The sequence below is a fragment of the Salvelinus fontinalis genome, chromosome 17 (genome assembly GCF_029448725.1).
Source record: "Salvelinus fontinalis isolate EN_2023a chromosome 17, ASM2944872v1, whole genome shotgun sequence".
In the NCBI taxonomy this organism is placed as follows: domain Eukaryota; kingdom Metazoa; phylum Chordata; class Actinopteri; order Salmoniformes; family Salmonidae; genus Salvelinus; species Salvelinus fontinalis.
The window spans coordinates 6652649-6674320 of NC_074681.1; the positions used below are offsets into that span (position 1 = coordinate 6652649).

Here is a 21672-nt window from a genome sequence, read left to right on the forward strand (position 1 = left end):
AGCTGCAGTGCCGGTTGTAGTCATTCATTACAGCTGCAGTGCCGGTTGTCCTCATTCATTACAGCTGCAGTGCCGGTTGTCCTCATTCATTACAGCTGCAGAGCCGGTTGTATTCATTCATTACAGCTGCAGAGCCGGTTGTATTCATTCATTACAGCTGCAGTGCCGGTTGTATTCATTCATTACAGCTGCAGAGCCGGTTGTAGTCATTCATTACAGCTGCAGTGCCGGTTGTCGTCATTCATTACAGCTGCAGAGCCGGTTGTCCTCATTCATTACAGCTGCAGTGTTGGTTGTCCTCATTCATTACAGCTGCAGAGCCGGTTGTAGTCATTCATTACAGCTGCAGTGCCGGTTGTATTCATTCATTACAGCTGCAGAGCCGGTTGTAGTCATTCATTACAGCTGCAGTGCCGGTTGTATTCATTCATTACAGCTGCAGAGCTGGTTGTATTCATTCATTACAGCTGCAGTGCCGGTTGTCCTCATTCATTACAGCTGCAGTGCCGGTTGTATTCATTCATTACAGCTGCAGAGCTGGTTGTAGTCATTCATTACAGCTGCAGTGCCGGTTGTCCTCATTCATTACAGCTGCAGAGCCGGTTGTAGTCATTCATTACAGCTGCAGTGCCGGTTGTAGTCATTCATTACAGCTGCAGTGCCGGTTGTCCTCATTCATTACAGCTGCAGTGCTGGTTGTAGTCATTCATTACAGCTGCAGTGCCGGTTGTCCTCATTCATTACAGCTGCAGTGCTGGTTGTAGTCATTCATTACAGCTGCAGTGCCGGTTGTAGTCATTCATTACAGCTGCAGTGCCGGTTGTATTCATTCATTACAGCTGCAGTGCCGGTTGTAGTCATTCATTACAGCTGCAGTGCTGCTTGTCCTCATTCATTACAGCTGCAGTGCTGGTTGTAGTCATTCATTACAGCTGCAGAGCCGGTTGTATTCATTCATTACAGCTGCAGTGCCGGTTGTATTCATTCATTACAGCTGCAGTGCCGGTTGTATTCATTCATTACAGCTGCAGTGCCGGTTGTATTCATTCATTACAGCTGCAGTGCCGGTTGTATTCATTCATTACAGCTGCAGTGCCGGTTGTAGTCATTCATTACAGCTGCAGTGCCGGTTGTCCTCATTCATTACAGCTGCAGTGCCGGTTGTATTCATTCATTACAGCTGCAGTGCCGGTTGTCCTCATTCATTACAGCTGCAGTGCCGGTTGTATTCATTCATTACAGCTGCAGAGCCGGTTGTCCTCATTCATTACAGCTGCAGAGCCGGTTGTAGTCATTCATTACAGCTGCAGAGCCGGTTGTAGTCATTCATTACAGCTGCAGTGCCGGTTGTATTCATTCATTACAGCTGCAGTGCCGGTTGTAGTCATTCATTACAGCTGCAGTGCCGGTTGTCCTCATTCATTACAGCTGCAGTGCTGGTTGTAGTCATTCATTACAGCTGCAGTGCCGGTTGTCCTCATTCATTACAGCTGCAGTGCCGGTTGTCCTCATTCATTACAGCTGCAGAGCCGGTTGTCCTCATTCATTACAGCTGCAGTGCCGGTTGTATTCATTCATTACAGCTGCAGTGCCGGTTGTAGTCATTCATTACAGCTGCAGAGCCGGTTGTATTCATTCATTACAGCTGCAGTGCCGGTTGTATTCATTCATTACAGCTGCAGTGCCGGTTGTATTCATTCATTACAGCTGCAGTGCCGGTTGTATTCATTCATTACAGCTGCAGTGCCGGTTGTATTCATTCATTACAGCTGCAGTGCCGGTTGTAGTCATTCATTACAGCTGCAGTGCCGGTTGTCCTCATTCATTACAGCTGCAGTGCCGGTTGTATTCATTCATTACAGCTGCAGTGCCGGTTGTCCTCATTCATTACAGCTGCAGTGCCGGTTGTATTCATTCATTACAGCTGCAGAGCCGGTTGTCCTCATTCATTACAGCTGCAGAGCCGGTTGTAGTCATTCATTACAGCTGCAGAGCCGGTTGTAGTCATTCATTACAGCTGCAGTGCCGGTTGTATTCATTCATTACAGCTGCAGTGCCGGTTGTAGTCATTCATTACAGCTGCAGTGCCGGTTGTCCTCATTCATTACAGCTGCAGTGCTGGTTGTAGTCATTCATTACAGCTGCAGTGCCGGTTGTATTCATTCATTACAGCTGCAGTGCCGGTTGTATTCATTCATTACAGCTGCAGTGCCGGTTGTATTCATTCATTACAGCTGCAGTGCCGGTTGTAGTCATTCATTACAGCTGCAGTGCCGGTTGTCCTCATTCATTACAGCTGCAGTGCCGGTTGTATTCATTCATTACAGCTGCAGCGACCGGTTGTCCTCATTCATTACAGCTGCAGTGCCGGTTGTATTCATTCATTACAGCTGCAGAGCCGGTTGTCCTCATTCATTACAGCTGCAGTGCCGGTTGTAGTCATTCATTACAGCTGCAGTGCCGGTTGTAGTCATTCATTACAGCTGCAGAGCCGGTTGTAGTCATTCATTACAGCTGCAGTGCCGGTTGTCCTCATTCATTACAGCTGCAGTGCTGGTTGTAGTCATTCATTACAGCTGCAGTGCCGGTTGTATTCATTCATTACAGCTGCAGTGCCGGTTGTATTCATTCATTACAGCTGCAGTGCCGGTTGTATTCATTCATTACAGCTGCAGTGCCGGTTGTAGTCATTCATTACAGCTGCAGTGCCGGTTGTCCTCATTCATTACAGCTGCAGTGCCGGTTGTATTCATTCATTACAGCTGCAGCGACCGGTTGTCCTCATTCATTACAGCTGCAGTGCCGGTTGTATTCATTCATTACAGCTGCAGAGCCGGTTGTCCTCATTCATTACAGCTGCAGAGCCGGTTGTAGTCATTCATTACAGCTGCAGAGCCGGTTGTAGTCATTCATTACAGCTGCAGTGCCGGTTGTATTCATTCATTAAAGCTGCAGTGCCGGTTGTAGTCATTCATTACAGCTGCAGTGCCGGTTGTCCTCATTCATTACAGCTGCAGTGCTGGTTGTAGTCATTCATTACAGCTGCAGTGCCGGTTGTCCTCATTCATTACAGCTGCAGAGCCGGTTGTCCTCATTCATTACAGCTGCAGTGCCGGTTGTATTCATTCATTACAGCTGCAGTGCCGGTTGTAGTCATTCATTACAGCTGCAGAGCCGGTTGTATTCATTCATTACAGCTGCAGTGCCGGTTGTATTCATTCATTACAGCTGCAGTGCCGGTTGTATTCATTCATTACAGCTGCAGTGCCGGTTGTATTCATTCATTACAGCTGCAGTGCCGGTTGTATTCATTCATTACAGCTGCAGTGCCGGTTGTATTCATTCATTACAGCTGCAGTGCCGGTTGTATTCATTCATTACAGCTGCAGTGCCGGTTGTAGTCATTCATTACAGCTGCAGTGCCGGTTGTCCTCATTCATTACAGCTGCAGTGCCGGTTGTATTCATTCATTACAGCTGCAGTGCCGGTTGTCCTCATTCATTACAGCTGCAGTGCCGGTTGTATTCATTCATTACAGCTGCAGAGCCGGTTGTCCTCATTCATTACAGCTGCAGAGCCGGTTGTATTCATTCATTACAGCTGCAGTGCTGGTTGTCCTCATTCATTACAGCTGCAGTGCCGGTTGTCCTCATTCATTACAGCTGCAGTGCCGGTTGTCCTCATTCATTACAGCTGCAGAGCCGGTTGTCCTCATTCATTACAGCTGCAGAGCCGGTTGTATTCATTCATTACAGCTGCAGTGCTGGTTGTCCTCATTCATTACAGCTGCAGTGCCGGTTGTCCTCATTCATTACAGCTGCAGTGCCGGTTGTCCTCATTCATTACAGCTGCAGTGTTGGTTGTCCTCATTCATTACAGCTGCAGAGCCGGTTGTCCTCATTCATTACAGCTGCAGTGCCGGTTGTCCTCATTCATTACAGCTGCAGTGCCGGTTGTCCTCATTCATTACAGCTGCAGTGCCGGTTGTCCTCATTCATTACAGCTGCAGTGCCGGTTGTATTCATTCATTACAGCTGCAGAGCCGGTTGTAGTCATTCATTACAGCTGCAGTGCCGGTTGTCCTCATTCATTACAGCTGCAGAGCTGGTTGTCCTCATTCATTACAGCTGCAGAGCCGGTTGTCCTCATTCATTACAGCTGCAGAGCTGGTTGTCCTCATTCATTACAGCTGCAGAGCTGGTTGTCCTCATTCATTACAGCTGCAGTGCCGGTTGTCCTCATTCATTACAGCTGCAGAGCCGGTTGTAGTCATTCATTACAGCTGCAGTGCCGGTTGTATTCATTCATTACAGCTGCAGAGCCGGTTGTAGTCATTCATTACAGCTGCAGTGTTGGTTGTATTCATTCATTACAGCTGCAGAGCCGGTTGTAGTCATTCATTACAGCTGCAGTGCCGGTTGTATTCATTCATTACAGCTGCAGAGCTGGTTGTAGTCATTCATTACAGCTGCAGAGCCGGTTGTCCTCATTCATTACAGCTGCAGAGCTGGTTGTCCTCATTCATTACAGCTGCAGTGCCGGTTGTAGTCATTCATTACAGCTGCAGTGCCGGTTGTATTCATTCATTACAGCTGCAGTGCCGGTTGTCCTCATTCATTACAGCTGCAGAGCCGGTTGTCCTCATTCATTACAGCTGCAGTGCCGGTTGTCCTCATTCATTACAGCTGCAGAGCCGGTTGTATTCATTCATTACAGCTGCAGTGCCGGTTGTATTCATTCATTACAGCTGCAGAGCCGGTTGTAGTCATTCATTACAGCTGCAGTGCCGGTTGTCGTCATTCATTACAGCTGCAGAGCCGGTTGTCCTCATTCATTACAGCTGCAGTGTTGGTTGTCCTCATTCATTACAGCTGCAGAGCCGGTTGTAGTCATTCATTACAGCTGCAGTGCCGGTTGTATTCATTCATTACAGCTGCAGAGCCGGTTGTAGTCATTTATTACAGCTGCAGTGCCGGTTGTATTCATTCATTACAGCTGCAGAGCTGGTTGTATTCATTCATTACAGCTGCAGTGCCGGTTGTCCTCATTCATTACAGCTGCAGTGCCGGTTGTATTCATTCATTACAGCTGCAGAGCTGGTTGTAGTCATTCATTACAGCTGCAGTGCCGGTTGTCCTCATTCATTACAGCTGCAGTGCCGGTTGTCCTCATTCATTACAGCTGCAGAGCCGGTTGTAGTCATTCATTACAGCTGCAGTGCCGGTTGTAGTCATTCATTACAGCTGCAGTGCCGGTTGTCCTCATTCATTACAGCTGCAGTGCTGGTTGTAGTCATTCATTACAGCTGCAGTGCCGGTTGTCCTCATTCATTACAGCTGCAGTGCTGGTTGTAGTCATTCATTACAGCTGCAGTGCCGGTTGTAGTCATTCATTACAGCTGCAGTGCCGGTTGTATTCATTCATTACAGCTGCAGTGCCGGTTGTAGTCATTCATTACAGCTGCAGTGCTGGTTGTCCTCATTCATTACAGCTGCAGTGCTGGTTGTAGTCATTCATTACAGCTGCAGAGCCGGTTGTATTCATTCATTACAGCTGCAGTGCCGGTTGTATTCATTCATTACAGCTGCAGTGCCGGTTGTATTCATTCATTACAGCTGCAGTGCCGGTTGTATTCATTCATTACAGCTGCAGTGCCGGTTGTATTCATTCATTACAGCTGCAGTGCCGGTTGTAGTCATTCATTACAGCTGCAGTGCCGGTTGTCCTCATTCATTACAGCTGCAGTGCCGGTTGTATTCATTCATTACAGCTGCAGTGCCGGTTGTCCTCATTCATTACAGCTGCAGTGCCGGTTGTATTCATTCATTACAGCTGCAGAGCCGGTTGTCCTCATTCATTACAGCTGCAGAGCCGGTTGTAGTCATTCATTACAGCTGCAGAGCCGGTTGTAGTCATTCATTACAGCTGCAGTGCCGGTTGTATTCATTCATTACAGCTGCAGTGCCGGTTGTAGTCATTCATTACAGCTGCAGTGCCGGTTGTCCTCATTCATTACAGCTGCAGTGCTGGTTGTAGTCATTCATTACAGCTGCAGTGCCGGTTGTCCTCATTCATTACAGCTGCAGAGCCGGTTGTCCTCATTCATTACAGCTGCAGTGCCGGTTGTATTCATTCATTACAGCTGCAGTGCCGGTTGTAGTCATTCATTACAGCTGCAGAGCCGGTTGTATTCATTCATTACAGCTGCAGTGCCGGTTGTATTCATTCATTACAGCTGCAGTGCCGGTTGTATTCATTCATTACAGCTGCAGTGCCGGTTGTATTCATTCATTACAGCTGCAGTGCCGGTTGTATTCATTCATTACAGCTGCAGTGCCGGTTGTAGTCATTCATTACAGCTGCAGTGCCGGTTGTCCTCATTCATTACAGCTGCAGTGCCGGTTGTATTCATTCATTACAGCTGCAGTGCCGGTTGTCCTCATTCATTACAGCTGCAGTGCCGGTTGTATTCATTCATTACAGCTGCAGAGCCGGTTGTCCTCATTCATTACAGCTGCAGAGCCGGTTGTAGTCATTCATTACAGCTGCAGAGCCGGTTGTAGTCATTCATTACAGCTGCAGTGCCGGTTGTATTCATTCATTACAGCTGCAGTGCCGGTTGTAGTCATTCATTACAGCTGCAGTGCCGGTTGTCCTCATTCATTACAGCTGCAGTGCCGGTTGTAGTCATTCATTACAGCTGCAGTGCCGGTTGTATTCATTCATTACAGCTGCAGTGCCGGTTGTATTCATTCATTACAGCTGCAGTGCCGGTTGTATTCATTCATTACAGCTGCAGTGCCGGTTGTAGTCATTCATTACAGCTGCAGTGCCGGTTGTCCTCATTCATTACAGCTGCAGTGCCGGTTGTATTCATTCATTACAGCTGCAGCGACCGGTTGTCCTCATTCATTACAGCTGCAGTGCCGGTTGTATTCATTCATTACAGCTGCAGAGCCGGTTGTCCTCATTCATTACAGCTGCAGTGCCGGTTGTAGTCATTCATTACAGCTGCAGAGCCGGTTGTCCTCATTCATTACAGCTGCAGTGCCGGTTGTCCTCATTCATTACAGCTGCAGTGCTGGTTGTAGTCATTCATTACAGCTGCAGTGCCGGTTGTATTCATTCATTACAGCTGCAGTGCCGGTTGTATTCATTCATTACAGCTGCAGTGCCGGTTGTATTCATTCATTACAGCTGCAGTGCCGGTTGTAGTCATTCATTACAGCTGCAGTGCCGGTTGTCCTCATTCATTACAGCTGCAGTGCCGGTTGTATTCATTCATTACAGCTGCAGCGACCGGTTGTCCTCATTCATTACAGCTGCAGTGCCGGTTGTATTCATTCATTACAGCTGCAGAGCCGGTTGTCCTCATTCATTACAGCTGCAGAGCCGGTTGTAGTCATTCATTACAGCTGCAGAGCCGGTTGTAGTCATTCATTACAGCTGCAGTGCCGGTTGTATTCATTCATTACAGCTGCAGTGCCGGTTGTAGTCATTCATTACAGCTGCAGTGCCGGTTGTCCTCATTCATTACAGCTGCAGTGCTGGTTGTAGTCATTCATTACAGCTGCAGTGCCGGTTGTCCTCATTCATTACAGCTGCAGAGCCGGTTGTCCTCATTCATTACAGCTGCAGTGCCGGTTGTATTCATTCATTACAGCTGCAGTGCCGGTTGTAGTCATTCATTACAGCTGCAGAGCCGGTTGTATTCATTCATTACAGCTGCAGTGCCGGTTGTATTCATTCATTACAGCTGCAGTGCCGGTTGTATTCATTCATTACAGCTGCAGTGCCGGTTGTATTCATTCATTACAGCTGCAGTGCCGGTTGTATTCATTCATTACAGCTGCAGTGCCGGTTGTATTCATTCATTACAGCTGCAGTGCCGGTTGTATTCATTCATTACAGCTGCAGTGCCGGTTGTATTCATTCATTACAGCTGCAGTGCCGGTTGTATTCATTCATTACAGCTGCAGTGCCGGTTGTAGTCATTCATTACAGCTGCAGTGCCGGTTGTCCTCATTCATTACAGCTGCAGTGCCGGTTGTATTCATTCATTACAGCTGCAGTGCCGGTTGTCCTCATTCATTACAGCTGCAGTGCCGGTTGTATTCATTCATTACAGCTGCAGAGCCGGTTGTCCTCATTCATTACAGCTGCAGAGCCGGTTGTATTCATTCATTACAGCTGCAGTGCTGGTTGTCCTCATTCATTACAGCTGCAGTGCCGGTTGTCCTCATTCATTACAGCTGCAGTGCCGGTTGTCCTCATTCATTACAGCTGCAGAGCCGGTTGTCCTCATTCATTACAGCTGCAGAGCCGGTTGTATTCATTCATTACAGCTGCAGTGCCGGTTGTCCTCATTCATTACAGCTGCAGTGCCGGTTGTCCTCATTCATTACAGCTGCAGTGCCGGTTGTCCTCATTCATTACAGCTGCAGTGTTGGTTGTCCTCATTCATTACAGCTGCAGAGCCGGTTGTCCTCATTCATTACAGCTGCAGTGCCGGTTGTCCTCATTCATTACAGCTGCAGTGCCGGTTGTCCTCATTCATTACAGCTGCAGTGCCGGTTGTCCTCATTCATTACAGCTGCAGTGCCGGTTGTATTCATTCATTACAGCTGCAGAGCCGGTTGTAGTCATTCATTACAGCTGCAGTGCCGGTTGTCCTCATTCATTACAGCTGCAGAGCTGGTTGTCCTCATTCATTACAGCTGCAGAGCCGGTTGTCCTCATTCATTACAGCTGCAGAGCTGGTTGTCCTCATTCATTACAGCTGCAGAGCTGGTTGTCCTCATTCATTACAGCTGCAGTGCCGGTTGTCCTCATTCATTACAGCTGCAGAGCCGGTTGTAGTCATTCATTACAGCTGCAGTGCTGGTTGTATTCATTCATTACAGCTGCAGAGCCGGTTGTAGTCATTCATTACAGCTGCAGTGTTGGTTGTATTCATTCATTACAGCTGCAGAGCCGGTTGTAGTCATTCATTACAGCTGCAGTGCCGGTTGTATTCATTCATTACAGCTGCAGAGCTGGTTGTAGTCATTCATTACAGCTGCAGAGCCGGTTGTCCTCATTCATTACAGCTGCAGAGCTGGTTGTCCTCATTCATTACAGCTGCAGTGCCGGTTGTAGTCATTCATTACAGCTGCAGTGCCGGTTGTATTCATTCATTACAGCTGCAGTGCCGGTTGTCCTCATTCATTACAGCTGCAGAGCCGGTTGTCCTCATTCATTACAGCTGCAGTGCCGGTTGTAGTCATTCATTACAGCTGCAGAGCCGGTTGTATTCATTCATTACAGCTGCAGTGCCGGTTGTATTCATTCATTACAGCTGCAGTGCCGGTTGTCCTCATTCATTACAGCTGCAGTGCCGGTTGTCCTCATTCATTACAGCTGCAGAGCTGGTTGTCCTCATTCATTACAGCTGCAGTGCCGGTTGTATTCATTCATTACAGCTGCAGAGCTGGTTGTCCTCATTCATTACAGCTGCAGTGCCGGTTGTATTCATTCATTACAGCTGCAGAGCTGGTTGTCCTCATTCATTACAGCTGCAGTGCCGGTTGTATTCATTCATTACAGCTGCAGAGCCGGTTGTCCTCATTCATTACAGCTGCAGTGCCGGTTGTCCTCATTCATTACAGCTGCAGTGCCGGTTGTCCTCATTCATTACAGCTGCAGTGTTGGTTGTCCTCATTCATTACAGCTGCAGTGTTGGTTGTCCTCATTCATTACAGCTGCAGTGTTGGTTGTCCTCATTCATTACAGCTGCAGTGCCGGTTGTCCTCATTCATTACAGCTGCAGTGCTGGTTGTCCTCATTCATTACAGCTGCAGAGCCGGTTGTAGTCATTCATTACAGCTGCAGAGCCGGTTGTAGTCATTCATTACAGCTGCAGAGCCGGTTGTCCTCATTCATTACAGCTGCAGTGTTGGTTGTCCTCATTCATTACAGCTGCAGAGCCGGTTGTAGTCATTCATTACAGCTGCAGAGCCGGTTGTCCTCATTCATTACAGCTGCAGTGTTGGTTGTCCTCATTCATTACAGCTGCAGTGCCGGTTGTCCTCATTCATTACAGCTGCAGTGCCGGTTGTCCTCATTCATTACAGCTGCAGAGCCGGTTGTCCTCATTCATTACAGCTGCAGTGCCGGTTGTAGTCATTCATTACAGCTGCAGAGCCGGTTGTATTCATTCATTACAGCTGCAGTGCCGGTTGTATTCATTCATTACAGCTGCAGTGCCGGTTGTCCTCATTCATTACAGCTGCAGTGCCGGTTGTCCTCATTCATTACAGCTGCAGAGCTGGTTGTCCTCATTCATTACAGCTGCAGTGCCGGTTGTATTCATTCATTACAGCTGCAGAGCTGGTTGTCCTCATTCATTACAGCTGCAGTGCCGGTTGTATTCATTCATTACAGCTGCAGAGCTGGTTGTCCTCATTCATTACAGCTGCAGTGCCGGTTGTATTCATTCATTACAGCTGCAGAGCCGGTTGTCCTCATTCATTACAGCTGCAGTGCCGGTTGTCCTCATTCATTACAGCTGCAGTGCCGGTTGTCCTCATTCATTACAGCTGCAGTGTTGGTTGTCCTCATTCATTACAGCTGCAGTGTTGGTTGTCCTCATTCATTACAGCTGCAGTGTTGGTTGTCCTCATTCATTACAGCTGCAGTGCCGGTTGTCCTCATTCATTACAGCTGCAGTGCTGGTTGTCCTCATTCATTACAGCTGCAGAGCCGGTTGTAGTCATTCATTACAGCTGCAGAGCCGGTTGTAGTCATTCATTACAGCTGCAGAGCCGGTTGTCCTCATTCATTACAGCTGCAGTGTTGGTTGTCCTCATTCATTACAGCTGCAGAGCCGGTTGTAGTCATTCATTACAGCTGCAGAGCCGGTTGTCCTCATTCATTACAGCTGCAGTGTTGGTTGTCCTCATTCATTACAGCTGCAGTGCCGGTTGTCCTCATTCATTACAGCTGCAGTGCCGGTTGTCCTCATTCATTACAGCTGCAGTGCCGGTTGTCCTCATTCATTACAGCTGCAGAGCCGGTTGTCCTCATTCATTACAGCTGCAGTGCCGGTTGTCCTCATTCATTACAGCTGCAGTGCCGGTTGTAGTCATTCATTACAGCTGCAGAGCCGGTTGTAGTCATTCATTACAGCTGCAGAGCCGGTTGTAGTCATTCATTACAGCTGCAGTGCCGGTTGTATTCATTCATTACAGCTGCAGTGTTGGTTGTCCTCATTCATTACAGCTGCAGAGCCGGTTGTCCTCATTCATTACAGCTGCAGTGCCGGTTGTATTCATTCATTACAGCTGCAGTGCCGGTTGTCCTCATTCATTACAGCTGCAGAGCCGGTTGTCCTCATTCATTACAGCTGCAGTGCCGGTTGTATTCATTCATTACAGCTGCAGTGCCGGTTGTCCTCATTCATTACAGCTGCAGTGCCGGTTGTAGTCATTCATTACAGCTGCAGTGCCGGTTGTAGTCATTCATTACAGCTGCAGTGCCGGTTGTCCTCATTCATTACAGCTGCAGAGCCGGTTGTAGTCATTCATTACAGCTGCAGTGCCGGTTGTAGTCATTCATTACTGCTGCAGTGCCGGTTGTAGTCATTCATTACTGCTGCAGAGCCGGTTGTAGTCATTCATTACTGCTGCAGTGCCGGTTGTAGTCATTCATTACTGCTGCAGTGCCGGTTGTAGTCATTCATTACAGCTGCAGTGCCGGTTGTAGTCATTCATTACAGCTGCAGAGCCGGTTGTAGTCATTCATTACAGCTGCAGTGCCGGTTGTAGTCATTCATTACAGCTGCAGTGCCGGTTGTAGTCATTCATTACAGCTGCAGTGCCGGTTGTAGTCATTCATTACAGCTGCAGTGCCGGTTGTAGTCATTCATTACAGCTGCAGAGCCGGTTGTCCTCATTCATTACAGCTGCAGTGCCGGTTGTAGTCATTCATTACAGCTGCAGTGCCGGTTGTAGTCATTCATTACAGCTGCAGAGCCGGTTGTAGTCATTCATTACAGCTGCAGTGCCGGTTGTAGTCATTCATTACAGCTGCAGAGCCGGTTGTCCTCATTCATTACAGCTGCAGTGCCGGTTGTAGTCATTCATTACAGCTGCAGTGCCGGTTGTCCTCATTCATTACAGCTGCAGTGCCGGTTGTCCTCATTCATTACAGCTGCAGTGCCGGTTGTATTCATTCATTACAGCTGCAGTGCCGGTTGTCCTCATTCATTACAGCTGCAGTGCCGGTTGTATTCATTCATTACAGCTGCAGTGCCGGTTGTATTCATTCATTACAGCTGCAGTGCCGGTTGTAGTCATTCATTACAGCTGCAGTGCCAGTTGTCCTCATTCATTACAGCTGCAGTGCCGGTTGTAGTCATTCATTACAGCTGCAGTGCCGGTTGTAGTCATTCATTACAGCTGCAGTGCCAGTTGTCCTCATTCATTACAGCTGCAGTGCCGGTTGTAGTCATTCATTACAGCTGCAGTGCCGGTTGTAGTCATTCATTACAGCTGCAGTGCCGGTTGTCCTCATTCATTACAGCTGCAGTGCCGGTTGTATTCATTCATTACAGCTGCAGAGCCGGTTGTCCTCATTCATTACAGCTGCAGAGCCGGTTGTCCTCATTCATTACAGCTGCAGTGCCGGTTGTATTCATTCATTACAGCTGCAGTGCCGGTTGTAGTCATTCATTACAGCTGCAGTGCCGGTTGTCCTCATTCATTACAGCTGCAGTGCCGGTTGTATTCATTCATTACAGCTGCAGAGCCGGTTGTAGTCATTCATTACAGCTGCAGTGCCGGTTGTATTCATTCATTACAGCTGCAGTGCCGGTTGTATTCATTCATTACAGCTGCAGTGTTGGTTGTAGTCATTCATTACAGCTGCAGTGCCGGTTGTAGTCATTCATTACAGCTGCAGTGCCGGTTGTATTCATTCATTACAGCTGCAGTGCCGGTTGTATTCATTCATTACAGCTGCAGTGTTGGTTGTAGTCATTCATTACAGCTGCTGTGCCGGTTGTCCTCATTCATTACAGCTGCAGTGCCGGTTGTAGTCATTCATTACAGCTGCAGTGCCGGTTGTATTCATTCATTACAGCTGCAGTGCCGGTTGTATTCATTCATTACAGCTGCAGTGTTGGTTGTAGTCATTCATTACAGCTGCAGTGCCGGTTGTATTCATTCATTACAGCTGCAGTGTTGGTTGTATTCATTCATTACAGCTGCAGTGTTGGTTGTAGTCATTCATTACAGCTGCAGTGCCGGTTGTCGTCATTCATTACAGCTGCAGTGCCGGTTGTAGTCATTCATTACAGCTGCAGTGCCGGTTGTATTCATTCATTACAGCTGCAGTGCCGGTTGTCCTCATTCATTACAGCTGCAGTGCCGGTTGTAGTCATTCATTACAGCTGCAGTGCCGGTTGTAGTCATTCATTACAGCTGCAGTGCCGGTTGTAGTCATTCATTACAGCTGCAGTGCCGGTTGTAGTCATTCATTACAGCTGCAGTGCCGGTTGTCGTCATTCATTACAGCTGCAGTGCCGGTTGTCCTCATTCATTACAGCTGCAGTGCCGGTTGTAGTCATTCATTACAGCTGCAGTGCCGGTTGTCCTCATTCATTACAGCTGCAGTGCCGGTTGTCCTCATTCATTACAGCTGCAGTGCCGGTTGTAGTCATTCATTACAGCTGCAGTGCCGGTTGTCCTCATTCATTACAGCTGCAGTGCCGGTTGTAGTCATTCATTACAGCTGCAGTGCCGGTTGTAGTCATTCATTACAGCTGCAGTGCCGGTTGTAGTCATTCATTACAGCTGCAGTGCCGGTTGTAGTCATTCATTACAGCTGCAGTGCCGGTTGTCCTCATTCATTACAGCTGCAGTGCTGGTTGTAGTCATTCATTACAGTTGCAGTGTTGGTTGTAGTCATTCATTGCAGCTGCAGAGCCGGTTGTATTCATTCATTACAGCTGCAGTGCCGGTTGTATTCATTCATTACAGCTGCAGAGCCGGTTGTATTCATTCATTACAGCTGCAGAGCCGGTTGTATTCATTCATTACAGCTGCAGAGCCGGTTGTCCTCATTCATTACAGCTGCAGTGCCGGTTGTATTCATTCATTACAGCTGCAGTGCCGGTTGTAGTCATTCATTACAGCTGCAGTGCTGGTTGTCCTCATTCATTACAGCTGCAGTGCCGGTTGTCCTCATTCATTACAGCTGCAGAGCCGGTTGTCCTCATTCATTACAGCTGCAGAGCCGGTTGTCCTCATTCATTACAGCTGCAGTGCCGGTTGTCCTCATTCATTACAGCTGCAGAGCTGGTTGTAGTCATTCATTACAGCTGCAGTGCCGGTTGTCCTCATTCATTACAGCTGCAGAGCTGGTTGTAGTCATTCATTACAGCTGCAGTGCCGGTTGTCCTCATTCATTACAGCTGCAGTGTTGGTTGTCCTCATTCATTACAGCTGCAGTGCCGGTTGTATTCATTCATTACAGCTGCAGTGCCGGTTGTCCTCATTCATTACAGCTGCAGTGCCGGTTGTCCTCATTCATTACAGCTGCAGTGCCGGTTGTAGTCATTCATTACAGCTGCAGTGCCGGTTGTCCTCATTCATTACAGCTGCAGTGCTGGTTGTCCTCATTCATTACAGCTGCAGTGCCGGTTGTAGTCATTCATTACAGCTGCAGAGCTGGTTGTAGTCATTCATTACAGCTGCAGTGCCGGTTGTAGTCATTCATTACAGCTGCAGAGCTGGTTGTAGTCATTCATTACAGCTGCAGAGCCGGTTGTATTCATTCATTACAGCTGCAGTGCCGGTTGTCCTCATTCATTACAGCTGCAGTGCCGGTTGTCCTCATTCATTACAGCTGCAGTGCCGGTTGTCCTCATTCATTACAGCTGCAGTGCCGGTTGTCCTCATTCATTACAGCTGCAGTGCCGGTTGTCCTCATTCATTACAGCTGCAGTGCCGGTTGTATTCATTCATTACAGCTGCAGAGCCGGTTGTATTCATTCATTACAGCTGCAGTGCTGGTTGTCCTCATTCATTACAGCTGCAGTGCTGGTTGTATTCATTCATTACAGCTGCAGTGCTGGTTGTCCTCATTCATTACAGCTGCAGAGCCGGTTGTCCTCATTCATTACAGCTGCAGAGCCGGTTGTCCTCATTCATTACAGCTGCAGTGCCGGTTGTAGTCATTCATTACAGCTGCAGTGCCGGTTGTCCTCATTCATTACAGCTGCAGTGCTGGTTGTAGTCATTCATTACAGCTGCAGTGCCGGTTGTCCTCATTCATTACAGCTGCAGTGCCGGTTGTAGTCATTCATTACAGCTGCAGTGCCGGTTGTAGTCATTCATTACAGCTGCAGAGCCGGTTGTATTCATTCATTACAGCTGCAGTGCTGGTTGTATTCATTCATTACAGCTGCAGAGCCGGTTGTCCTCATTCATTACAGCTGCAGAGCCGGTTGTATTCATTCATTACAGCTGCAGTGCCGGTTGTATTCATTCATTACAGCTGCAGAGCCGGTTGTCCTCATTCATTACAGCTGCAGAGCCGGTTGTCCTCATTCATTACAGCTGCAGTGCCGGTTGTCCTCATTCATTACAGCTGCAGTGCCGGTTGTCCTCATTCATTACAGCTGCAGTGCCGGTTGTCCTCATTCATTACAGCTGCAGTGCCGGTTGTCCTCATTCATTACAGCTGCAGTGCCGGTTGTAGTCATTCATTACAGCTGCAGTGCCGGTTGTATTCATTCATTACAGCTGCAGTGCCGGTTGTCCTCATTCATTACAGCTGCAGAGCCGGTTGTCCTCATTCATTACAGCTGCAGTGCCGGTTGTATTCATTCATTACAGCTGCAGTGTTGGTTGTCCTCATTCATTACAGCTGCAGTGCCGGTTGTCCTCATTCATTACAGCTGCAGTGCCGGTTGTCCTCATTCATTACAGCTGCAGTGCCGGTTGTATTCATTCATTACAGCTGCAGAGCCGGTTGTCCTCATTCATTACAGCTGCAGAGCCGGTTGTCCTCATTCATTACAGCTGCAGTGCCGGTTGTATTCATTCATTACAGCTGCAGTGCCGGTTGTCCTCATTCATTACAGCTGCAGAGCCGGTTGTCCTCATTCATTACAGCTGCAGAGCCGGTTGTCCTCATTCATTACAGCTGCAGTGCTGGTTGTATTCATTCATTACAGCTGCAGTGCCGGTTGTATTCATTCATTACAGCTGCAGTGCCGGTTGTCCTCATTCATTACAGCTGCAGTGCCGGTTGTATTCATTCATTACAGCTGCAGAGTTGGTTGTATTCATTCATTACAGCTGCAGTGCTGGTTGTAGTCATTCATTACAGCTGCAGTGCTGGTTGTAGTCATTCATTACAGCTGCAGTGTTGGTTGTATTCATTCATTACAGCTGCAGTGCTGGTTGTATTCATTCATTACAGCTGCAGTGCTGTTTGTCCTCATTCATTACAGCTGCAGTGCCGGTTGTAGCGTGAGTGGAAGTAGGGAGAAACCGCATTTTATAGCAAATTTAAAAAAGTGTTTAACAACGTGTTGACAGTGCTGAGTAACAACTTGAACATACCCATAAAAACAGCAGCGCTTCGCTGTATTCGTTGAAGCCTTCTCATGGTTTTAAAAGTTTTGAAATCTCACATTATCAACTTGGCAGTGAGGTCAAGGTTCTCTTTTTACAGTCTATGGCTCGAGGACAGTGCCGTCACGGTGATCAGAGCTATCCGATTGGCCAACGGTAGGCCTGTAGGTGCACTTGTTCTCTAGGCCCGGCGTGTAGGAGTTCTACCTTCAGACAAATGAAATGATTCAAAATGGGAACAATTTGCCTTCCGACACTATACCTGCTAAATCAAGTGCACCTGCCGCCAACAACACAAAACAAATAATAAATAGAAACGCAAGGCTTTATCGTTGTTGTTTTTTTACAGAAATGTTTGGTGATCGACTAGGAATGCCTTGGACCGTGCAGTCGATCTAAGGGTTGGTAACCACTGCACTAAGCTAATAACTGTGAACGAAGGTCAGCCATCTTTCCTTTGCAGTAGCTCAAACTGTCATTTTTACCAGCTGACAAACTTTTACAAATTGATTTTACTCCTGACTCAAGAGTTTGTCTGAGCAGTGTCTTAATAACATCACCCTAAAACCTACTCTGAGCAGCGTCTTGTCCTAAAACCTACTCTGAGCAGCGTCTTGTCCTAAAACCTACTCTGAGCAGCGTCTTGTCCTAAAACCTACTCTGAGCAGCGTCTTGTCCTAAAACCTACTCTGAGCTGGGAGTATTTTTAGTCTTATAAAAACAGGTTAACTGTATTCCTGGAGCCTTTTCTGAGATGTTTTGTGAATAAAGGAACTGGTCTCTCCCTTGTCCTTGTTCTCTTTTAAAATGGGGATCTAAAAGGCTGAACGGATCAATATGCACTCCTACTTCGAGACGCTTGATAAATACGTCGCCTAGCTTCTTGGATAGGCCAGCCTCTTTCACTTACTCTAACAACCATCCTACACAAGGAATCAGTTCAATATTTAGGCTAATTATTATACCATTAAACAGTTGATATTTCGTCTGGCCTCTTTGAAAGTAGCCTACTACACCACTCCGGGAACCGCTTACCAACAACAGCTGTGTGGTTAGTAGGTGAAGCCACAACAGACCAAAAATAAGCTCCACTGAGTCACATTCAGTACCTTGTCAACAATACTGGAACCCGAGGTCGTTACATTTCATAATATACTATAACATAGCTATCATTAAAAGAAGTGACAGCTAGTTGGTTGTTTATGGTTAACTTGTGGCCAGGGAGTTGATGGGGTTGCCATCAGCACAAGGATCTGCGGTAAGATGCTAACTTAGTAGCTAAAACCTAAATGCAATGCAGAATCCACTTGAGGCCGCACAAGTTCAGTCAATAACGTGAAGGCTACAATGTTGTAACAACGTGCTCAAAATGTTGCTAAATAGTAGCACCAGAGAGCGATAATGTTTCCAAGTAGCTGTTTAGGACAATAGATATATTGTCTCTGGTAAATCACCAGTCCAATGTTGCGGATGGTCGAGTTTACTAGCGGCTACTGGCTGCTGCACTGTGTTGCTGTAATCATGGCCAGGCATATCGTCGTATATCCGTCGGGGTTATTATGGCTACAAGCCAGTGGCACCGACTGTTGTTGAACAAAGCTGACACCCGAAAGCAGCCTAAATGTTGTCCACTGCCAGCCAAGAGATTAGCTAGCGTTATTTCCCGTCAGTTAGCACGCTAGCTAATGTTGTTTGTGTGGCTTTGCTACTCGACGTTGGCGCTAACGAGACACACATACTTAAAGTAGGCAACGTTACAATCTTTATAAAATGTCCCTATCAGATCTTATAATGACGACTTCCAGAAAGCCACACATATAATACATCAGTAGGACTCAATGGCCGAAGCCTAGTGACTGTGTACCACCAGAGCTATAAGATTACATGGAACAACAAACCGACGGCATAAACTATACTCACTGGTGGAATCCCCATCATCACGCGTAGAGCCACGAAATCCTCCCGTCCCTATCCCTCATTCTCTCTCACACACACAGGTCATTTACAACGATCACCTTTAAAAAATGAGATTTGACATGTCTCGCCGTGAAAGCACACCACTTACAGTTCTGTTGTTGCCAGACTCGAACAGCAGAAGTCGGAAAGTAATAGTTGTGCAACAGCACTCAAGAATCCCTCCTCCCCCAAGGGTTAACATGAGGAAAGGTTACGGGAGCTGCAACAGCGGCAAAAGGCACGACATCTTGGCTCAACCCACCCGAATGGTGACCGAGTCGGGATTAAAAACGAGCTCCACGGTTAAGTCAATGTGGCATTCATTTCATAACCTTGTGAGGAGGGCTTTTCCAGGCAACAGAAAAGGCCGCAAAGCCAGAGCAGGGCAATACACAGCAGCACAGCGCCCCTTGATCCTGAGGAAAATACGTCTTAAAAACGACACCCAATTCCCTATCGAGCTCAACGCAGGCAAAAGTAGCGTACTACATATGGGATATAACTCCTTCTCGCCATAATTAAACGTAAAGGACGGCAATCAATGTTATATAGGATTTCATATTGGCTATGTAACCATGCACTGATGTGGTTAGTCTGAAGCCCCGACGTTGAATTCTCATGTCAGGCAGAAATGAATGCTCAGGAAAGTTGTTTCCAGCCAGTATATTGAATTAAATGATATGTGAACTTACTTCTCCGCTTGTCCTTGCGGTTGGTCCTTTTGGAGGAAGGAATGTGAGAGAATACATCCACAGGAGAGTATAATTAAACTTTTCAAAGCGCTCACCTGAAGCATGTGTAGATAGAACCGTGTAAACACGTGCACGGTCTCGGCAAGTATGACCGCGTCTGTTTTCATCTTGTGCGCATGTCTCAGGTGACCTGCGCTTTCAACAGGTGACTTAGTTATAGTTATAGTCTCACCTTCCTCCCTGCATATGTACCAACCACACGGACAACCGGAAAAGTATGTTAAAACATAATTATATTTAACATTCTGGCTTGTGAGAGGTATTTTCCGAACAAATGTATGGCATTAATCTCAGACTTTGAACCAGAGGTATCACAGTCTGGCTGTCAGGCAAAGAGGTGATCTATGCTGAGAGACCGATGGTAAAAAATAGCCTCTACATTTACACACACATTCCTGGTGAGGCTTCTGTAGTGTTGTAAGTCTTGGAGGGTCTTGTGAGTCTTTATTTAACCAGGTAAGTCAGTTAGGAATAAATTATTATTTACAATGACGGCCTACCCCGGCCGATGCTGGGGCAATTGTGCGCCGCCCTGCGGGACTCCCAATCACGGGCTGCTGTGATACAGCCTGGGATCGAACCAGGGTCTGTAGTGACGCCTCTAGCCTGAGACTGCGGCTCCACTCGGGACCATGCAGATCCAGTCTGCTTTGGAGCCCTAAATAACTAGAAAAATCTAAACATGTCATAAAAAAAATAACAAAACTATGCACAGGCTTCATCCCATATGGGAGGTATTTCCTGTAGTGCACTACCTTTGACCAGAGCCCCATATAGGCCAGTTCAGACACACACATTGTATCTGAACTATTCATTGTTGTTATCCCTAATACAGCTAATATCCCTAATACAGCTAATAAAACCACAATGTTGATATCCCCTAATACAGCTAATATCCCCTAATACAGCTAATAAAACCACAATGTTGATATCCCTAATACAGCTACTATCCCTAATACAGCTAATAAAACCCACAATGTTGATATCCCTAATACAGCTACTATCCCTAATACAGCTAATAAAACCACAATGTTGTTATCCCTAATACAGCGAATATCCCTAATACAGCTAATATCCCTAATACAGCTAATATCCCTAATACAGCTATTAAAACCACAATGTTGATATCCATAATACAGCTAATAAAAACCACAATGTCGTTATCCCTAATACAGCTAATATCCCTAATACAGCTAATATCCCTAATACAGCTAATAAAACCACAATGTTGGATTGAACAAGCAGATCCCTAATACAGCTAATATCCCCAATACAGCTAATAAAACCACAATGTTGATATCCCTAATACAGCTAATAAAACCACAATGTTGGATTGAACAAGCAGATCCCTAATACAGCCAATAAAAACACAGCAAACGAAATATAAAAATTGATCACATATTTTGTTTTTAATACACAGGAAGAAAAACAATTCAATAAGTCTAATGATGTCTGACCACGGCTGGGTTGGAGCGTGTTAGCCATGCTATAATACGGGCCATTTAAACCTTCTAGATGTTCGACTGACAACTGTTGCCGATAGTAAGGTGCGTTCGAAATTGGACTCCATTTATTCACCGTAATAGTACAAGAGGCAAAGAGTACCATTTAGGAACGCAAGCCCAAGTGCCCAAGTCACTCAGGGGATCTAGTCCTGAATGTGACAGCCTGTTAAAATACATGTTGTGTTGCTATGGCGTTGGTACACTGGGCCTCTGTCCAAAATGCCCCCCCCCCCCCCTTATTCCCTACATGGGGCTCTCGTCAAAAGTAGTGCACGATGAATAAGGAGCCATTCGGGACAGAGCCCAGGTCGGTTTCTCTGAGGTTAAAAATAGCAGACGATGACAACAGTTCCATCACAACAGAGAGGTCTGGGGTGTATTCAGTTAAATGTGAACCATTCTGAATGTCACAGATATCAATAGAATGGATCGAGCAGACATGATTCCCTATTGCATTTGACAAGACATATCTGTTCTATATGGTAAAAATTCTTTGTTGCTGAATGTTCTGTAACATTATGTCTTCCTGAACAGGCCCCTGTTTGAGCTCACATGATAGAGGGGTTGGTACTGGGTAGTAGGTGGGGTACTGAGTTGGTACTGGGTAGTAGGTGGGGTACTGAGTTGGTACTGGGTAGTAGGTGGGGTACTGAGTTGGTACTGGGTAGTAGGTGGGGTACTGAGTTGGTACTGGGTAGTAGGTGGGGTACTGAGTTGGTACTGGGTAGCAGGTGGGGTACTGAGTTGGTACTGGGTAGTAGGTGGGATACTGAGTTGGTACTGGGTAGTAGGTGGGGTACTGAGTTGGTATTGGGTAGTAGGTGGGGTACTGAGTTG

At 47.0% G+C, this 21672-nt stretch overlaps 1 protein-coding gene across 1 annotated transcript in view; it reads right to left on the reverse strand.

The window, feature by feature from the left end:
* The window catches only part of LOC129813642 (zinc finger FYVE domain-containing protein 9-like), a 74663-nt gene extending 56014 nt beyond the window's left edge, over positions 1-18649 (reverse strand). Inside the window, exon 1 of the mRNA XM_055866012.1 lies at positions 18543-18649. The gene's annotated coding sequence lies outside the window, so the exon portion shown is untranslated. The remainder of the gene's footprint in view (positions 1-18542) is intronic.
* Positions 18650-21672: the final 3023 nt, after the last annotated feature.